Source organism: Agelaius phoeniceus, chromosome 17 (genome assembly GCF_051311805.1).
Source record: "Agelaius phoeniceus isolate bAgePho1 chromosome 17, bAgePho1.hap1, whole genome shotgun sequence".
NCBI lineage: Eukaryota > Metazoa > Chordata > Aves > Passeriformes > Icteridae > Agelaius > Agelaius phoeniceus.
Window position 1 is genome coordinate 10686400 of NC_135281.1, and position 21819 is coordinate 10708218.

General features: G+C 42.9%; 1 long non-coding RNA gene across 1 annotated transcript in view; it reads left to right on the forward strand.

The window, feature by feature from the left end:
- Window positions 1-18206, forward strand: part of LOC143695403 (uncharacterized) — a 170215-nt gene extending 152009 nt beyond the window's left edge. Inside the window, exons 5-8 of the long non-coding RNA XR_013184543.1 lie at window positions 9283-10283; window positions 13367-13492; window positions 14916-15116; window positions 17527-18206. This is a non-coding gene — a long non-coding RNA (uncharacterized LOC143695403). The remainder of the gene's footprint in view (window positions 1-9282; window positions 10284-13366; window positions 13493-14915; window positions 15117-17526) is intronic.
- Window positions 18207-21819: the final 3613 nt, after the last annotated feature.

Here is a 21819-nt window from a genome sequence, read left to right on the forward strand (position 1 = left end):
CCACCAAAGAGCAGGCTTACCACCGCTAGCCTTTGTTGCTAATTGTCCTTCAGGATACTTGAGATGAATTACTGTGGCTTACATTTTCCTGGTTTTCCTTTCCTTTTCTATTGGGTTAATATAAAGAGAAATCTTTCCACTTAGCGGGGCTGAACGGATCAGACAAGTGTAGCATTGACTGTTGACAGCACTTCATAAGAAAACCCTCTGACGGCAAACTGTCTCATTGATATGTTCAACTTGACACACAGGATTGATTTTTGATTGTTTTACAAAGCTCTCCTGCGCATGTTTTCATTATCAAGGCTGGGCAGTTTTCATACCAACACTTGGAAAATCTTAGAGCTGTTAATATAACTTGACATCATCTATACTGCATCTAATTGTAACAAGTAACCCAACAAATTAGGCTTCTTTCACCAAAGCTCTCCAACATGGACTGCAGCCCTGATTATTCTTTTAGTTTGTTTTGTTTGGGGGTGCATGAAACAGCAGCAACATTATTTCAGTTCAAAGTTTTTAATCCTACTTGTTGTGAAGACAGAATTAGGGCTAAATCCAAGACAGTGAAGTGCCACCAGCACTGAATCTGTGCTTATTCCCAGCATCTTCACCAGGAACTGGATCAGCTCCCATGCAGACTGTGCTGGGCTGCAGCTCGGGAGGTGATGGCACGCCCGGGAAAGGACACGGTCAAACATTCCCCACACATGGACTGACTCATTTATTCACTTTGAGGTCCCAAACCATCCCTTTCCCATGTCTCCAGGCTCTGATCCACCCTTCCACTTTCTCTTTCCCATCTTTCTCTAACTGTGCTACTTCCTCTCAAGCCTCCCTGATCCTCCAGAAACCCCTGAAAGGGGCTGGGATGTTTCTTTCTCTTTCCCATAGAGTTACTGCACCCCTGTTGATGGGAATCTATGTACAGTAGTGGCCTGGAGCTGATCCCAGCTACCCCTGAAATTTGGGAGGAACCAACCTGCCTCTCTCCTAGAGCAGATTGAAGCCATGGGTTATGGTGGAGTACCGTGATGCTGGGAGTAGCAGGCCCACATAGGGAATAAGCTCCTTTTGCCAGCCTTGTTTAGCTGATACCCTTCGGAAAAAAAACCTGCCTGCACTGCCTTTGACTTTTTTGAATGCCATATGTAAAAAGGAGGATTGAAACTGTCTAAGCTGAGTTTTAGAAGCAGGAGCCCTCAGTCCAAATGCAAAACTGCTGCTGGTTTTTCTCCCCTGTCCCTGTTATCTGTGGGTGCAACCAGCGGGATCACCCACTCGGGAGCTCAGCAGCACTCGCTGACCAGGCAGCCTAGATTTCACAAGATTGTTTTTTTTTTTCCTCCAGACACAGGAGAAAAAAAATTCATTTTCCATCACTGCCCCCTCCCCTTCTTTTCCCCAACAAGTGAGCATTTACTATTCCTCGGTGCTACGCATCATTTTTCCGAGCCCGCAGTGCGATTACCTCAGCTTGGCAGGGGCTGGGAATTTCCACTCCTGAACAAATGCCCATCTTGGTTTTCTTTTTATAAAAAAGCAAGGCCCTAAATAGTGTGTAAGCACTTTCCTGTGGCTGTGCACCCTCTTCATAACCCTTCCACTCGAACAAAGTGATTGTCTGAACTGAAATCGTTTCACTGAGATGATTAAATTAGTTCCTACGTGTCAGAGATGTACAGAGGTCTTGACATTTATATTTGGGTATTAGAGTCTGACATTCAAATGTATTCCTGTTTGAAAACAGTGTAATTTAAAAAGTAGCATAAAATCCATTAATATAATAAGGAGAGATGGCGATGCTTTAATTTGTGTGGGGCTGTGCAAAATTATTCTTTCCAGGGGCTGCAGCAAGGGCAGAGCTCTGCTGGCTGGGCTGGTGTAGGCAGGGGGGATGTGCTCCCCCAGGGCCCCCCAGACATGCCAAGACCCCAAATATTACACCCTGGAATCCAGGATAAAGTCAACCATGGGCTGAGATGTCTCTAACCACAGTGGGGTTGTTTTGACAGGATACAATCTGCCATTCCTTCCTGCAGCTTGAAGAACACCTGTGGCTGGGATGTCAAACTAACAACGGGTTATATCTCCAAAGAGGCAAAACAAAAATTAATCCTGTCCTCAGGGATCCCAGCAAGTGAAAAGTGGTAACACCTATGCAGGCACTTTGTCCCAAATTCATCCAATCTCCCCTGTAAACAGAAACTGACCTGACACTAAATTCTGTATTCTGTGATGGGAATGCTGAGGCTGTGGGTTGTCATTATTTAGGAACCAAAATTACATGTTTTTTTTTAAGTTTTCAGCCTAATAGTACACTTATTTAACAAGTTTATTAAAAAATCCAAATCCCAGTTGTGTATCATGTCTTGGATACCCAAGAAGAGTCTCTTTTTCCTGGAAAAAAAATTTTTACCACAAGCAGCATTGCCACTTTTCAACGTTATTTAGAATGAGTGAATGCAAATGACATTATTCAATTTGCAGCAGCAGTTTCATTCATGAGGTGACATTAACATCTGGTACCTAAAGGAAACATTCTTCACCAACTAAAATAAAAAAAGTCTGATTGATAAACTCCTGACAGCAAATCCCCCACTATGCCAGCAGCAAAGCAGCCCAGCATTTTCATTCTTTTTCATCAAAACAAAATTCTGTGTTGGGATAATCGTGTTTTTTCCCAGGATATTCCTCAAATGCAGGGGGGGAAACGGAACTTAAAGGTCTGAGCTGGAGCACGAGTGCAGAAATGAGCGTGGCTGCATTTTTCTGTCCTGTGGCTGCACATATTTATTATTCTCATCTGCAATATTGATGACCACGGACTGCCCTCGCTGCACATGCGTCTTCCTGCCCTTCCCCTGATTTGCGCAGCTGAAAAGAGCTGGGATTTTTTTTTTTTATTGCTGTTTTCTCTTTCAGCAATGAGCAAAATGCCCCATGTTAATGCTGGTTTGTTTTCCCAAGTGAAAAAGAAAAAGAACAAAAATAATAAAAGTGGTATAGGAATTGGGGCAGGCCTCTGCCTTCAACAGCAGCCAGGGTTGAGGGACATTGTTCTGGCTGTTAGGAGCAAGGCTGTTAGAGCAGGGGGATAGATCCTAATTTCAGGGTTTTATTATGCAGAGGCACCCTCATTTTAAAGCAACAGGATAAAACAGCATACAGGATGAAGATTAGGCTTCAAAATAGTGAAAATTGCTCACACAGCTCAGATGGCAGGTATCTCTGTTTTGGAAAAGCAGCTCCTCATTAATGGGTAAAAATGAGCACAATTAGTGTGGATATACATTTGTGTACATGGGTACATGTACATATACATAATACACCCTTATTTTTTATGCACTGCTGGCGTGTGTGTGTGTGTGTGAGCGTGTGTATATATGATAAGAATAATGAGATAGAACAAAAATGAGGGGAAAATTATTCTGATCTTTTGTAACCCAATTCAGCTGGGTAAATTATCATTTTGAGCAGTCTGAAAACAGAAAACTAAGCATAGTAGATGATAGGGAGGCATATTTTTAAAAAAGAATTAAAGAATAAAATGCACAGAGACAGAATGCCATGTTTTGTTATGTCATTCCCTGCCTGCCTTTCTTCATGAGAGAGATTTCAACTTAAATACAAAGACTGTACTTTTAAATAAACAATGAAAATTGAAAATAAGATTCCTTGTTAAAATATATATCTGTATTTCCATTTCTTCTCTCTTTTTTTTAAAGTAACGCAGTACTGTGAAACGATACCAAAAAAAGAAAATAAATAAATAAAAGGAGGGCATTAGGTATTAGGATTCCAAACGGGATAGTACATCTTTAATGATACATATGATAATTAAAGAATACAATAAACACAATTAGCATATGTTTTAAACAGTTTATTAGTGAAGCTTACCATAAAATCAGAATATATAGAGCTCCAGGGTTTGTTGGGATAACAGCTTCTAATCCTTAGAGTCATAAAATCTCTGGCTTGGAAGAAATGGGCATCTTTAAAATGATTGAATCAGCAGGCCTCGAGTGAAAACACACAAATTAGCAAACTCCAGCAGTTGGGCACCGCGCGAGGCTGCGGCGCTCGGAGGTGAAGCCACCGCTGCCACTGCCCCGGCAGCTCTGATGGAGCTCAGCGGGGATGCGGGGATGCGGTGGACATCGAGGAGATAATGACTTTAACTCCTTCCAGACCACCACGGATATCCAAAAATAAAAAAAAAATCAAAAGAAAATTAAAATCGTGATAATAAATAGCAAGAAATTCTAGTTTATTTCACAAGTAGCCATCACGGGGAGAAAGGGAGAATGAATAAGTGATGGGCATAAAGGAGATCACGGGCTCACCAGGCGCAGGGGGTGCTGGATTTGGGCTGCCCTCCCTCCCTCCCAGATATCAGCAGCGTCCCTGCAAGGCAGAGCACAGGGTGACAATGGGGACAGAGGATGGGTGGCCCCCACCCAGGGGGTGCGGGAGAGCTGGGACCCAGGGGAGTCACTGCAGGAATTGCTGGGAGCTTAAAACTGGAATAATTCCATTCTCCCAGTCTGGACAGGGCTCTGGCCACTCACACAGCAGACAAACACTCCTGGCAGCCTCACTTTGTATCTCCTGCTCTCGCCTTTTTTCCTTCCAATCCCCCTTTATGTCTTCTTTTCTTTCCTTCTAACTTCAGCTGAGTTGGGTTTTTTTTCTGCTAATGATTAACATATAAGCTCTTTACCTTCATCTCCCTACTGTAGAGATAATTTCTTCCCTCCTTTGTTATTTGCTTGTTTGTTTGGAGGGGGCGAGGATGAGTTTAATCCTGCAGTTGGGAAATTTCAGGTTTCTTTCGAGCAGCAGGGAAGGCTTTGGATGAGAGTCGGTGTGGGCTGAAAGGAATGAAGCTCTGCAGAATTGGGTTTTTTTTTTAAGAAAAGGGGCAAACTGTCAACTTTGTGATGACTCCTCATCAGTTGTGATGACTCCTCATCAGTTGTAATGACTTCACAACTCTGCAGCAAAGGAGAATAGCACTCAAGCAATGTTTGAACACATTCTTATGGGGAAATTGGGGTGTTTGGATCCTGAAATTAGATCTGAAGACAGCCAAATATCTCAATTAAAATGAGAGTTTCACTCAAATGAAGGCATTTCACTTTTGCTCAGCTCCTGGTCTTATCTGAACCAGCTTTTCCTGCTGCATGGCAGAACTGGTGGGCACAGTGCTGCTCTGCTTCAGAGACCTGCCTGCTAATTTGGGTGGGAATGCTGAAAACCCTTGTCATGCATGGGGACAGCACATTGCTTTATGTTTATCCCATGCTTGGAATTTATGTTGATATTATTTTCCAAAACTTTTACCTGGACCTCAAGTCCAGGAGGTGGAAGTGCTTTATTGTAGTCATGCCAATCCACCATGTAAGCCACTTTTTGCCCCAGATATTTGTCTGGTTTTGCCCCATATAAGTCTAAAGACAAAAGGAACAAGCTGAAGGAGAAATGAAGGTCCAAAAAGATGAAGTGACTTTGCCAAGGTCAAACAGCAGGATGGTGGCAAAGGCAGGAATATAAACATGAATTATATTGTCACTCTGCTAGAAAAAGAGGTTGAAATGCAGCTCATTTTTTTGCTGTAGTTTAGACCCAGCTTGACGTATTTGACCTCTATTCAGCTGGCCAAGGTCCAGGGAAACAAATATGAAAAATAGGATTTTCTGTCTACTCTGGGGAAAGACATGAAGGTAAACTAAAATGTGTCAGGGGTTAACTCCACAGCACTGGAGTTTAAGCAAACCAAGGGCTGAGTCAGGGTCTGGTTAACCGGTTTTTCTATTGACTGCATTGGTTTTGAGTTACATTGAAAAGGATAAAGAAATTTGGCCCAGGGGCTGGGGAGGAGGGGAGGCAATGCAGCAGCAGCCATTTGTTGTTGTAGTGTTCCCCCACTGCCATTTCTGCACTGGTCCATTGCTGTCAGTGCCTGACAGACACCAGGCTCAGAGCAGGGACTGCAGGTCCAGCCCCAACACCTGAGGTTTAGCTCCATCTCCAGTTTTCAGCAGAGGAATTCAGCATCCCAAGGAGCATTCACAGCAGACTGACAGGGAAGAGAAAAAAAAGAGATGTTTGGAATTTGGCTCAGCCTGTAAAACCCTCACTTGTGCTGGCCCTTACCTGGAGGAAGGTTGTGCAGACCTCCAACCCTGCCTCCTGCTCCTTCTGGGGAGGAGTTCACCCCCTGGGAGGTGTGAGGATGTGTGCAACCCCCTGATCAAGGGCTGTAAAGCTGCTGGCCCATGAGGATTGCATGATCTGTGTGCCTGACATGACTGGAGTGGAGCTGGTGGCACTGGAGGGACCTGACTCTGCTCCCTTTGGGCCACTTGCCCTCCCACACTCCCTGTGGTGGGCACAGGGGCACTGGGGTAACACTGCCACACTCAGCTCCAGAACATCCTCCAGGAAGAACTAATCTGGATCAAAATCAGAAACAGAATTCAGTGTTGGCTGCCACTCTCTGCTCTTGCCATAACAGAGAAAGCCATGACATTTTGTAGAACTTGAGAATTTAAGGAAAATATTTTCAATAAGGATGTGTGCACTGCTCTCTTTATCATCCAGGTATTTATTTTTCTTAAACACGTGGCACAAGTATTTTTCCATTTTGAATATAAGGTCAATTTAGCATATGCAGAATATTTTCCTGTTCACTTTCCATTAGCATTTTATATTTATTAGTGAGAAACTAAAAAATAGTGGATACTGAATTCAGCTAAAAACCAATTCTACACTGAATATTTAACAAAGACATGACTTTAAACTGTGTTAGTTATTTTTATAGGTATTCTAAAAAAAATACCATAGAGTTTATTACCTAACCCATATCACACAGAATCTGACATTTGGATGTTGAGGGCTCATATGTATGTTAAAACAGTGAGAAAATATGCACAGAAAAATTTCAAGGCTTCTGTAAAATAAAAATAAAATCCCCAGAAATTTATTTTGTGACCCAACTACACTGCAAATTGAAAAATTGACAGTGGTGGGCAGCCTGTACACCAACATTCATCAGCTTGGATCCTCTGCACAGGCTCTTAGGATGCTCTATCACAGATTAATGTCTCTCAGCAAAGAACCTGCTATAAAAAAACAAGGCATGCAGCTGATAAAATTAATGAAACAAATCATTGTTGTAAAGCATTTGGTGAGGTGTGAATTTGAAAACTAGTTTCCTGATATTTGTAAAATAAACAGAAATTAATATCCATTAATAGTATCATAATGATCTTAACTGAGAATGTTGAACTGTTGCCTGTTTTGTTCTTTTCAACTGCAGCATCTCGCTGCAACTGTTTTCATGGCTGGGGAATAATCTGCTTGTGTATTCTGTAATGATACAAGAAATAAAACACAATAGGAGGAATAAAATCTGAATTCCCTTCTCAGCAAAGAGTAATTCCACAATCCATATATTTTTGGTAGCTTGCCTATATAAGGTGCAGAGCTTTATTTCCTAGACCATTTTCACTGCCACCTCGAGCTGGGCTCACAGGAGGAAGCAATTCTGCTTCATAAAAAAAAACTTTACCCAAATCTTAAAATGGCATTGGGTGATCCTAAATTTCCTAAAGGCTTGGAGGGTGATGCAGCTGCTGTGGTGGCTTCCCTATGGGATGTGGCCTTTCCCACCAAGGATGGTGGGTTTCAGATCTTCATATTTCTTGGTAGCAGAGTTACCTTCCAAGCCAGATAAAATGTGAAAACTCCAACATTTTCCATGAGAAATAGCTTATTTGTATTTCTGCAGATAATGCAGTAGCTTGCTGGTGAAACTAGGCACTGCGTGGACTGAAGTTAAAATACCAATACGTCACAAAGTGAAACCATGGAAAGAAAAAAAGGGAATTTCTTATCTTCATCAGAAGCAATACAGCACGGGTTCACATGCCAATAGTTTTTACATTGTCATTCACCAAAGGCAAACAACCTGGTGCCAGATGGTGCCAATGGGTGAAGGGACAAGGGGCTTCAGACACCCAGGAGGTAGGCAGGACAGGCCCAGTCCAGCCCTTTCTCAGTGCCAATACCACAGAGCAGCAGCTTTGTCAAGAGGAAGCCTCAGCAGCAAGATGGGAGAGTTTTAGCTTTGGCTTCCATGCTGTCCTCTGCAGTTTGCTGGGTCCCACATTAGTGTTTGCACGCCTGCCCACACAGGGAGGGAACATATGTTTTGGATGGGATCCTCTCTTTGAAAATGTGTTTTTGAAGCAAAAACAAATGTTAAACATTCTCTTAGCAAATACCTCCTTTTAAAAGCCTCTCCTTGTCTATCTCATGCAGACATGAGTTAGTGTCTGTCCACCACACCACCATTAATGGTTGTGCAAAGTGTCCAGCAGGCCCACTCCGGAGGGACTGGAATTTATGGGGATAACTGACTTTTCACCCCATTGGCTCAGCAACCTCATTAATTTGGCCTCAATCAAAATATTTCATCCAACCTGAAAAAAAAAACCAACATGTTTTATCTCAATATTTCTCAACCACTTCTATCACTGCTCCCAAGATTTTAGACATCGTTTTAAGATAAAAAACCTCTGAAACATTTCGTTTTGGAAGTGTGGAAGCGAAACTTTTTTTAGCCCCTCTTTCAGCCTGCCACGTTGCCATATTTACCACGGTGCTAACAGTTGTCAGAGATTATCTGGCTGAGTCACAGCTTTTATGGGCTCCACTCTGGTCCTAGAGACGCGAAGCAGCTCCTCTGCAGCCCAAGGTTTATGTTGGCATAAGCGAGATCAGAATTCGCCCTTCTGTTTACCATTTAGCTGAATCACCCCATCACAGACCAACTGTCATCTGTCACTCCATACTTTTAATGGTACATTGCACTGATGTTGTCTATTTTTTCCCTGTCCCAGCAGCCCTGTCACTCTGGTATGTGCTAATCTCTTCTTCCAGGCTTCTGTTGGATCTCTTAATGACAGTGCCACTGCAATTTAAGGTTGTTTTATTTTTTTAATATAAAAAAAAAAAAAATTACAATAGAGACTTTGAGGAGCTGGAGGCAGAATCAGATTTGCCCTGTAACTCAGGCTACAGACTAAACAGACCTTGGGCTTTTGGAAGTGCCTCCCAGGATGTGTTTTATCCATCCAGTCTCAGGCATGGCATCATCTGGGGAGCAGAGGAGGAACCTCCCCTTCCACCACCAGAGCACAGCCACAGCTCTCCGACAAAGTTCATAGCAGAGAATTAATTAATCTTAAAACTGCAATCTCTTCCTCATGCCAGGGCCTCTCTGCAGCTCTGTGCTCCTACAGCCAATGGACCAGAAATCTTTTCCAAGTGCTTGGTTTCCTTGGGGTCCTGGTGGTGACAGAGCCTGGCTGCTGATTAACCCATGTGCTGACAAGGGACGCGCGTCCCCTGCAACATGAATCACGTATCCTTTCCATGTTGTGACAAACAAAACAAGGAGGGAAATGCCTTGTAAAAGGCAGTTAGGCTGTGGGAGGAAATGCCCACCCTGGGCAATAAAAAATATTTCAGTGTATTAAGATTGTTCCCTGTTTTTCCCAGAGGTGCATGTGGGAGTGGAGGGGATTAAAGCTACAATAATATTCTGTGAGCTTTACATTTGTATGTGGTTAGATAGGTCAGCTAATAGTTTTAGTCTTTTTTATTATTATTATTATTATTATTTTTGCAAACACCTAGGAAAAGATTCTGAGGTTCTCTTGTGGCCTCTCCAAAATGTATGTGAAACAAGCAGTAACACCAAGCAGTGAATTAAGTGTGAAGTAGCACTTTAATATTACAGGCAGTGCTTGTGAATATGAACCCTTTTGGGGATCCCCACTTTTTCTGTGGGCAAAGGTTTTTCTCCCTGCAAAATGCAAGTTAACAATTTGCTGTTCTGGTGAGGCCAAGTCCCACGTGCAAATTGTTTCACTGCTTTGACTGCTGCATGTCTGTGACATGGGGTGTGCAGAACTTGAAGAGGCCCATCTGCTAAGGGAAATAATCCTGTGTCATTGCAAAATATGTTTCTGGGTGTGCGTGCATTTCTCTGTGCTCCTTCTTTGTCATGATTCCTCGGTTTAATTTAAATACATGTTTCACTTCTCTCCATATTTCAGGTTTATTGCAGAGTATGAAAATCAGGAAGCTTTTTGTTCACTTCATACATCTCTTCCAACAAAGCCAGACATCCGAATCCGGCACAGACTCCAGAGTGATTATTGTTACACATGATCTATGGAGCAGATAAATTACAACTTGATTTTTATAAGGTATATTGAGCCTGCAGGCTTCAGCAGAAACAAAAACAAAACAAAACTCAAAACCTTGGTTTAACTAGTAATTTGAGGAAATATGACAAACCTGACATGGAAGTCACAGAGCAAATAAATATGCACATCCATCATTTTGTAAAATAATGCCTTCACTAGAGAGACCTCTGCTTGCTGCAGTCTGCAGTGTAAAATTTCTTCATGGTTTACTGGCCTCAGATCCTGCTACACAGAGAATCAAGTTAGCTATAGTTGAAAGAAACAATTCTGTGTAAGAAAAACAGCGTTGTGCAGCAAAACAGTGCACATATCAGTCATGTGAGTGAAAACTAAGTTGGTTTTAGGATATATTATAATATTCTTGGAATGTTTAGAGGTGTTTTTTATTCACAGGCTAAAATGATTGGAGACTCTTTACCTTTATTGTGAAATAATCCAGTTCCTAGAAATAAAATCACCCAGTGGTTATTGCAGATAGAAAATCCTACTTCATACAAAATACAACAAAAGGCAGTTTCAGAGTCATCTTCTGAGCAAAATAGTTTTGTTGGTGCACTGGAAAGGAATAACACACACAATTCTCCCTTCAGGAACTGGCTTTTGGTACCAACTCTTTTTTTTGTAGCTTGCCAATAGTTGGAAGGTTTTGTGTGAAACTAAAGAACACCATCAGTGCCCTTTGCATGAGATCTGCCCCTCAAACTGTCCCCTCCCTGCAGACTCAGGAGCTGCAGTTTTCCCTGGGTTGGAGTTCACAACACAGCAAAATTTACCCTCTCAAAGAGGAGGCTGTGGTTTGGGCACTGACAGGGATGTTGCCTTTGACACCTGGAGGAGGGTTTTACTCAGAGTTTAGGGGTTAAATCCAACAATTTATGTCAAACTGTTTCTGGATAAAGCACAAAACAGAGCCAAAATGCTCCACTCCTAAAGAAGTGTCTTTGTCAAAGGCACAACTCTTTTCATGCTCCATTCCTGCTCCAGTGTGTCCTTAGAGATTTCTCCATTTCCAGGGGTGCTTCTTGGAGAGGCAGGATGGAGAGGAGCCAGGTCACCAGCACACAGAACCATGCAAAATGTACAACACCCACAGCCCAGAGAAGGAGATGCTGCCCCACACAAAGATGTGGGTCTGGGGCCTCCCAGGTAGAACAAGACCTGGATCTGTGCTCTGTCTCCACTTTCAGAGAAATTCCAGTGCCTGGAAGAGAGCAGAAGAGCCTTTGTGTGCAAGTTCCCAATGGTTCAGGTGTACCAACAACAAACTGAGTGGCTCAGCCACACCAGAACTGCTGCAAATCTGAGGATACACGGAATTACTGCTGTGGGTAGCAGAGAGCTCTAACACCAAAGCTGGAGTGCCAGAAAGGGAAAATCGATAGATCCAGTAGGTCTTCAAACAGATAAGGGAGAAGGGCTGAAATCCCTTTTGAAGTGTTGATCTGACCCATGGAACCTGGCTGGGAAGTCTGCAGGAAAGTGTCTAAACTGGACCAGGAATCTGCACCTTCCACCCTTAACCACAGGACTGTCCTAGATGCACAACAAAGACAGTGGTCAGAAAAATAAGCCTAGGTTTGACCTCTACAGAAGCTGTTTTAATCTGATCTTATAGGTTTTGGTACCTAGATATGACCTGTGTTGGTCTGATCCTACAGTTCTTGGCCAGGCAAACCTTACTTGGATCATAGTTTATACGAAGGGTCCATCATCTGCTTCCAGGTGTCTTCCAAGCTGCACCTTGCAGTTTAAAAGCCAAGTGCACTTTCACTCCTCTCAGCATTGCAAAGCCAAAACGACTGGTTTGTGCTTCATCCATAAAATTGCCAGCTAAATATTCATTCTGGAGTCATTACTCCAGGTGTTTGTCAAGGAAGATGTACAAAGCAGCCAGAACATGTTTAGCATTTCATGTACCAGGCTGAGCTGCAGGAGTGACAGGTTGAAAAATCTTGTTTGGACTCATAGACTGAAATCGTTTAATATAGAAGTCACTGGTGGACTATAAATATGGAAAGCCAGTGTGCCACATTTTTATAGAATCCCCATTCTGCATGTCTTTTAAACATATTGAAACTTCAGAGAAGCTGTTGAAGTTAAACTCACCAATTTTTGCTTCGAACATCTGCAGTTCTTCAATGGGGAAACCTTCAGAAGCTCAAATGCCTGGACAAAATACACTTTGTTTGAATGTGCACTTAGATTAACTGATCCCACAAAAGCCAACTCTGTTCATTTAGGCCAGGAATTACCCCATTTGCTCACATAATCTCAGCAATTACATGTTCATCTTTTTTTAAATATCAGACCTATGGTGTGATTTACGTGGTATGTGATCTTTTAACTTAACCTCAAAGATATTAATCTTTATTAAAGGGTATGAGAGGCAAAGAGGGGGAAGAGAAGCCAGTGACAGATACTCTGACAGTGAGGAAAAGTCATTTATAAAGTGAACATCAGTAAACATTAGGAGTGACATATTGATATCAGCAGCCAGGAAATGGCTGACCGAGCTAGGATGAGGTATTACACTTTAAATTGTAGCAACCATATTTTTTTTCCCAAGGTTGATCTTTTATATTTTTTAAAGAGAAATTTACTATTATGCCTCCTGCTTCCCCTATGGTAAAATGCCAGAAATTTGACTGAGATTTACTTAAAGTGACAGCAATGCCCCATTTTGTCCAAGAAAGATGATCACTAAATGTCATGTCTATCTACTCTCATGTGGATCACTTATTTGACATGTTCATGTCTCAGCTTCATAGCAGTGTGCAGCATGTTTCCTGGTGCTCTGAGGCAGTCTGGAATCTTTGTGGTGAAAACCTGAGCTGGCCAAAGGCAGTTCATCAAAATAAATAAATAATGTGGTTGGGATTCCATTGCAAGGGTGTCAGGCCAGAAAAAGGCATAAAAAAGCCTCACAAAACCAGACCAAGAGCGTATGCTTCTGGTCAGGCTGCCAGAAGGCCATGCTGGTGGGATGCTCTTGCCATCTCAGCTGAAGTAGAACCACAGCAAAAAGCAAATATCAGTGTTTAAATACAGAAAATAACTTCATACTCTTTCATTTATTTTTTTAGGAAATCTGGAAAATGGCACACTCTGAACCAGGGCAGAGTGTGGATTTTCCCCCTTTGCTGAATTCCTGGAGGAAGAGATGCAAAACCCAGCTGGATGTGAGGGAACCATCAGCACGAGCTCCTGAGGTGGGGAGCCCATTTAAATCTTCTTTGCTGAGCCTCAGATGTGACCCAAGCAAAGCAAAATGGAAAGCAAGGCAGAAAGGCTTTTTGCACAAAATGGAACAGAAGTCATGAATAATTAATGGATTTCTACCTTCTTTGCCATTTTAACTTGTCTTTCTTAGTTCTTATTGCCTTCCAGTCCAGAAATGTGTCTGTAGATTAATTCATGCATGTTTTGCAGCAGCAAGTCAAGAATTAGGGTGTGTGCTGGAGATGTAACCTCCCACTAGACCCAGCCTGATTCAGCAGTCTCCCAGCCAGAGCCAGGGAATGCTCTTGTACAGATCCAAGCTCTGGGAACCTCTCAGCAAGGCCAAGAGCTCTTTTTCCCATTTTCTTCTAAAAATTTCTACCAGTCCTGTCTAAATACAGAAGTTAATAATCACAGAAAGAGCTTAAGATCTGAAGGCAAGGATATAAATACGTGTCATGAGAAGGACACACCTTTGCTTTGTTCCAGCACCGGAGGTTCACAGATTGCCATATATTTATTCATTTTGGAGTGCAAATACTACAGTAATGAGATACAGTGAGAATATTTAGTCCTGGCTTATCCTGTTGACTGCCCTGTGCTATCAGTGCAGTCAAACCCTCAGTCAAGTGTGTTTCATCAGCCAGGCTAAGGGAGGCTCTGTAAAACCCCAAGTTTTTTCTCTCAGCCTTTCCCTTTGATGCCCAGCTGCCAGCTCCCATGTGGGCACTCACCTCAGACACAGTTTAACTCCCAGAAAACCTGCAGGAGCAGCAAAATCAGCTCAAAATGCATCCTATGTAATAAGCAGGGGTTTTTTTGTTTTGGCTTTTTTTTTTTTTTAGTGTATGGTGGAAGATTAAAGCCATTCTAAATGAAAGAAGAGTGTGTAACAGGGTACAAGATTTCTAAATAGGTGGCACATGTCAGCAGGCATTACAAGAGTGTCTTTAGGTGAGTCTTTGATATCGACTGCTGAATAGTTCAGTCAGAGAGATGCTACCAAGCAAGAGTTTCACTGCCTTGATTTGTTTTCCAGCTAAAATAAATCTGAATAGAATAGACTTAAATTACCTGTGATTTTTCTGTCTTTAAAAGGACACATAAAAGCTCACGAGATCACTGCGCTCCCTGGGGAATAAAAAAAAGGGAATGGGAAAAAGAAACCAGGAAAACCATGAAAGATTCATTTTAATGGAATCCAGGTTTAGCTGTTTCATATTTAATAATGTTTAATATTTCATTTACTACTGGGGACTCACCTTTTTCAGAAGAATGTAAGATTCAAGGCACTATTGTGCATTAAGATTTTATGTCTGACTGTAGCAATATTATACGGGTTGGCATTGGAGCTGCTCAAGCCTTATGCAGAAAGCCTGGAAGCAACAAGGTTTCTTTCTTTTTTTCCTACAGCCAAAATAAGAGCTGAAGCCCCAGAAAGTGGTGGGGTAGAGCTGTGAATCCTAGCAACAGGCGGGGAAAGAACTGTACGTTTCTTCACGTCCTCCAAGTGTTGGTGCCTTCTGGTACATCATTGACAGGAAGAGACACAGACCATGGAAAGGCCCTCCTTGCTGATGCATCAAGAAAGGGCACATTTTTCCAGTGGGATGGGTGAGTTATTGCATTTTGGGGGAAAAAACAAGCAAAGCAACACCCCACAGTTCGTGCTGTTGTTGCAGTTGCACTTTCCTTCATCACAAGGCACTGCCTTTTGGTGCAGGGTTTTGTTTTCAATTTCTGTGCTCTTAGTCTTTTTTTAAGCCCTTCTCAGTGATAATGTGGGCTTTTCTTTTTAAGTGAATTATGAAAATTTGCACTCAAAAGTGTGAGCATAGGGTTCTGCCAGAAAAATCCATCATTCTGTGGCCTGCAATGAAATCATGGGTGATAAAAGCTACCACCCATGTTCAGCAGAAAAGGAACTAAAACCAGAGCACTTTTCCTGGAAGAAGAGGCTCCTGTTAAATATGCAGCACTCTTGTCTTGCCAATATTAATCTAGCTTTTCTTCCTAAAGAACCTGTCAGTACAGTTTGACCTCTCTCTGTGGATATTCTTCAGAGCTTGAAGCACTCAGATAAACTGAAACAGTTCCCCAGTACCCTCCTGGGAAGGTGGGTTTCAGTCAAAGAAAATGTCCCAGAGCCTGGGACAAAGAGAAAGGTGGGATTCCAGACTCCTTGGTCCCATCACTGTGCTCAGAAATCCACCATTTCCCAGCTGATGCCAGTTTGTCTGGGTTTGCCACCAGTTTTGCTCTTGGGAGAAGCTTGCAGACTCTTAGGAGCTTTGCCTGGATGTAAACTGTGGGAAGAGGGGCGTGGAGAAGAGCTGGGGTTGTGTAACATGGCCTGCTGCTTCTGTTAAAAGAATACATTTGTGGAAAGCAGCACCAGTGGGTTGCTGCCCTGGACTGGGCCAGCTGCAGCAAGATGAAGCACAGCCCCAGACAGAAGGTTGCAGCAGAATAGAAGGATTTGGCTCCCAGCTCCCACAGGGAGGGTCCTACAAGCTCTTCTGCCTTTTGGGACATGTTCAAAATTCACCCCCTTCCTGGAGCAGCTCCCTTCAAAATTTTCTAAAAAGCTTTCTTGCCAGGAGAGGGAAAGTTTCTTTTATTATTAGGGTGTTTTTTTTTTTTTTGCTCGCAATTTCAGTCTCAGACCTCATTGAAGGGCTCTGGCATTTGCATAACTTCCCACGGAAACTGAATCAATGTTTGACATCATGGAACAGAATCTCAGGCGTGATTTAGCATTAGTAAGCCACCAGTCATCAGCACACTGTCATTCCCCTATAGCTGACATCTTAATAGAGTCAGCCTCATGCACACACATGTTCACCAGCAGCAAATTCTTCTGCTCTGGCCATGCAGGAGCTTTTCTTTTCACATGGCCTTGCACATATGAACATCCAAAAGACACTGGTCCAATATGATCAATTTTCAGGGCTCCAAATGCATTTTCCCTTTAGGTAAGAAGGCAATTTTAAGTCCTCTTAAATAATTGAAGATACTCCTGATACAATCAAAAGTCAAGCTCCCCAAGATGAAAATGTCTGGATGATGAATAAGTTAATGGAACTAAAATCCCAGTCGTGGCTGATTAGGGGACCAGGAGAGTTTATCAGAGATGGGAATGTACAAGTCCAGTCACAGCCTGACCTTGTAACGAATGAGAGCTGAAAAGCAATTAATTGAGAAATTATCAGGGAAAAGCGAAGTTGTATGGTTGGTTAGCTAAAGCAATATGTCAATGGGCCAGGGATTGATTTGCCTGGAATACCTCAAGGTCTCTGTTCTGATGATTCAGGACTTGAAGGAACTGGCCCAAGCCAAGCAATAAAAATAAAACAGGGTCAGGAGAGGGAGTCATCAGTCAGCACTGGGGATCATGTATTATTTAGCTGGTAGTTAAGGGAAATTATCAAACAGGAGCAGACTTTAAACCCAAGTTTTTTCCCCATGGGAGGGGAAATGAAGGGAGGGAAAAGAAAATGTTCCTGTGTACCAAGGCTCACTGTCCTCAGCTCAAACACTGAGCCTGGGAGCTGGGTCCTGGGAGCTGTGGATGTCCACAGAGAGGGATGATCAGTCCTGACAGTGGGCATCATTTATTGCTGAGCTATTTCCTCCCTTCCTGCTGCCAACAAGCTGCACAGGACCTCTGCCCCCACCTCCAGCGTCTGCCCACTTAAACCTTGATTATTTAAACTCATCCACACATCAGCTTCCCACATCCTACACGTTTGGGAAACTCTTGGTGGGACCACAACTTGTGCATGTTGATCTGAGCTGCAAAATGTGTCTGCAAACAGAGTTCTGCTCCTTCAAAGATGAGTATGAAACACCTTGAATGAGACTGTAGTATCCTGTAGCTCAGGAGAGCAGCAAAGCAAATGAAAACAGCAAAACAAATTATATGTAAAGTCTTCTAGAAAGATCAGTGGGTTGGGTGAGAATAGCTGTGCCTTGTCTTGTGACAATTCACTAAATAACACTAAACTCTGTCTCTCCCTTGCAGAAGAAAGAAGAAAGCTCCCACAGAACCAGCCAGTGCATGTTTCATGGCAAGATCAGGGCCTCAGACACCACAAACTCTTCCTTTTTGGGATCAAGATCCTGAGATGCTGCAGAAAATTTTTTGTTGGAAAACTGCAGCTAGCTTTCCCACCACTTCAAGGAAGGACAACGCTTCAAGTTCTGTTTGTTTTGGTGGTTTTTTTTTAATAGAAAGGCTTTCTAAATACTTCAGACTTGATACTGGGTCTTTTTTTATCATGTCCCCCACTAATCAAAATTACAACAAAGCTATGATTTTAGCTTGTTTCATTTCAATATGTAACAAATACAAGAAACTCCAATATTTCACTGAAAATAGCCATTGCTGATGCAAACCCAGGTTTCTAGAAGGAAATTCCAACAGCAGCTGTGAGATAAGGGAACAGCTTTATCCCACTGCCTATGGACATATCTGAACACATTTCTGGGACTCACAGCATGTCACGCTCCATGTAATGCATTTTCCATTTGTCCTGACCTGAGAGCTTTGCATTCAAGGAGCAGATCCCCAAGTGAATTCATCAGGAGGAATAATAACCAATGCATGAGTTTGGGCTGCTGGGCCAGCAGATCCATCCTGCAGTTGTCAGTGTGCTGAAATTCAGGGTGGCACAAATGCAGCCTCCTTTGATTAAGGACCAGAAGGACACAGCAAAATTTTCCCAGTCTATTTTATTGAAATGCAAGAGAAAGGATTCTTTTTTGGGGATTGCATCATTCCTCTCCTCTGAGGCCAAGTTGCTGCCCAGTCTCAGTTCAGCATCTGGGAGTTTAGGAGGTGGTGGTGGAGGTGCTGAAATATCCCAGCCTTAATCACCTATTATCACCTTATGATAATTTAAAAAGCTGATTCCAAATAAATCCTCTTTGGAGCAGGTCCTTGGCTGGCCCTCTGCTCTGCAAAGTGCAAACACAACCACCCCCAGTCAAACCAGTGGAATCCCAAATGTGACCTCAGGTTGCATGAAGCAGTTAGCTGGGTATAATCACTGGGATGGAATAAAGTCATTTTGTTCTGCTAGGAATCAGGAGATCTTTTTTTAGAGCATCCTGCTCCACAAAAGGTGTGCTGGACTGCACTCTGATCTCACAAAGTTGGGGGAAATTCAGAGATTTGGCCTCTTTATTTTCTTTTCTGCTTTCAATGGCAATCAAAGACTTTCAGTATAAAGGCCGTGATGCTTTAAGATTGTCACAACGAGGAAGGGCAGGAAAATGCCCAGTCTGGAGTCTGACACAGTTTCCATTGTAAATTAAGTGAAGAAAGCCCAGCAAAGGCATGAAGTCGTTCACACCAGCAGAACTTTTGTATAGCAGTGCTGGTGTGAGCTTTTGTGAGACTGAGCCCTCCCAGGAAGGGGGAGATGGTCAAGTACCCCTGGCTCCAGGAGCCACTGACCCACACCCAGGGCTCTGAAGGAGTGGGGTGTGTTCCCAGCTCTCCCAGACATTTCTTACACAGGTTCAGTTAAACCATTCAGCTCCTTTTTTTCCTCCATGTCTTGTTGAATGTGAAATCATCCTATTTTCATTCCCATTCACCTGATGGTGGGTGGGATCACAGTCCCAGGCACCACTGCAGTGGGGTGTCTGGGAGCACTGGTGTATTTGCCCACCCTCACTTGCAACAGCAAATTAATTTATGTTTGTGATTCTCTGGGGAGAAGGAAGCCATTCAAGCAGGTAGGCTCTGGAGGTCTAGGCTTTAAAATATTGGCTCCTGGCCTCAAAAAGAGCTTGGTATGAGAGACAGGCTTAGTTACATCTCTACATCCCACATTTGGGCTGGTTGCTGTTGTTGCAAAGGGTTAACAGACACTGCAAAACATTTCTAGGATGAAGTGCTAAGATTTAGTGTACTGAATTAATTCTTAAATTAGAACAGGGGATTTGCACATGGTTTCTAAGGGAAATTATCTTCTGGGTAAAATTAATACAGGAGATGTTTCAACATCTGGGATGGCATTATTATGAGCAATGATTACCCAGACATTGCCAAAAGAAAGAGATCACAGTAAACTCTTTCTCTTCCCAAGCAAAGTAAGCTCCTCACCCTGAAGGGAGGAGAATATTTGCAGAGCCTTGGCTTATTTGGAAATGCACAAGAGGATTCTGCATGAGGAAAAGGCAGTGTGCTTTGCTGATGGGTGGTTGGGAAGCAGAAGCGCAGGCAGGGAAGGTTCTCTCTGCAGGTGGGCTCCAGGCACCCGCCTGCCTCCCTCTCCTCTGAGCTCCTCATCAAAAAAAGGTGCTTAATGCAGTGCTACAGCTGCCCAGGTGCTTAATGTTGGGAGGTTAAAGAGGAAACACACTGGCAGATGTGACCTGGAAAACCTCCAAAAGGGAGGTTGGTCCTTCCACTCGTCACCCAGAGACCACAGAACTCATCCAAATGCCTCATCTTCCTCCAGCCTTCAGAGGGGCGGCTTTTCCCTGGCGAAATTTTAAATAGAGCAGAGAGTAAAGCCAAAGCAAGACCTGCATCAAAACAATCACACCCCAGGAGGAGCTCATAAATATTTATTTTCCTTCAGTCTATTTCATTTTGTCAAGAAAAGAGGAGGGCGCTTGAGTGGGAAAAGGAGACCAGTGGCCCAGTGCTCCTTTCACAGGGAAAAACACCAATGTTTAATTTAAAAGGGCATAAATATAAGAGAAATGCCTCTTTACTCTCGTGTTAGTAGCTGGCTATTAAATTACATCACAAGTGCTACGTGTGGGACCAGGCGAGTGCATGGTTATTTCTGTCTCTAAACCGGAGTGCAAGTCTCAGCGTAATTACTTTGGATCCAAGTGTAATTACCAACTGATCTGCAGGAACATACACAGCAGTGACATCCATCCCAGGCAGCATTAGAGCCTGATGATAACACAGCATCATTAACACAGCTTAGCACTTCCCTCCGTGGCTGCAGGCCATGGTTTTCCTCGGCAAGGGCTCGCCCAGGAGCCACCTGAGCTGCTGCCCCTGCCTGTGCAGGGCTGGGAGCAAATCACTCAGACAACAGCAAACATGATACCCTAATCATGGCAAATTAGGCTGGGACAGAGGGGGTTTTTTTTTCCCAAGATGGATCCCCTTGTTTTGGTATTTCTGCAACCTGCCCCTGTTTTTACCCCAAAGTCCATGATGAGAAGGAGGGTGCTGAGTCCCTCTGGGATCACCACCTTTTTGTTTGGCTTTCTTCTGTTTTATTCTGCTTTACTGTGACAGCATCATGCTCAGATTTTGGAATATTTTCTCAAGAGTTCACAGCTCATCTGTTTCCTTTTGGAAGACAGTGGGTATAAGGATTTTCTTTTCTGTATTCTTTATCTTCTTCTTTTTTTTTTTTTCCCAAGGCTGGAAGCATCACAACAAGTAAACAACCTATTTATTCTGATGGTCTTGGAAGCTTTCTCTACACCTCCAAGAAGGTCAGAGAAATGATTCAGAAAGAGAAAAGGAGAGGAAAAAAAAATCCTCCTTTCTTTTCATAATTGCCTGTTTTGTTACCACACCTTAGTCCTATAGTGTTTCAAAGACAATGCAATAGACCAGTGTAGGAATGCAGATGCACTAAAGAAAAATAAAACTGATTTATTTTTTCAAGTTGGTGTTTTCAGGTACTTTTAGTTGTGTCCATTCTAGCTCATAAACACAAACAAATTAAGAGATAATAAAACATAAATTGACATAATTTCCTGTAAGAAGTACAGAACCTAAGATTCTGCAAAAAAAGCAAGAAAATATCTCCCAGCTCCTGTGGGTAGGATTGTATTTGCTCCCAGCTCAGGGTCAGTGATGGTAAAGTGAGATTGACAGGGTAAGTAACCCCTGAAGGAGGTTTTCCATTTTGGTCAGCCCTGCTAAGCCATGCTTGCTGATTTGAATGAGCTCAGTTGCACAGAGAGATCTTCTTTTTTTTCCCTGATTCTGCTCATGTGTTGGTTTTATCTGAGCAGCTCCGCAGATGTCAGTGAGACACATTTTGTTTTGAGTTACATCAGCGTAAATCACAACTGATCCAGTGAACTCAGAGATACCCTCCTTGCAGTGAGAGCTGTGACACCAAGAGTTTGGTGCCACGGTATTGTGACAGCTTAAAGCCCTTCCACGAGGAAACAAAGTCAGGCTCAGCTCTGTCCTGGAACACATTACAAAGCATGTTTGTTATTGCACAGAAGACAGCATTTGCCTTGGCTGCGAACAAGAAACCCAGATCTGTAACAGCTAAGATTTCATCTCTACCATTTATCCAATGAGCTTCCCAAT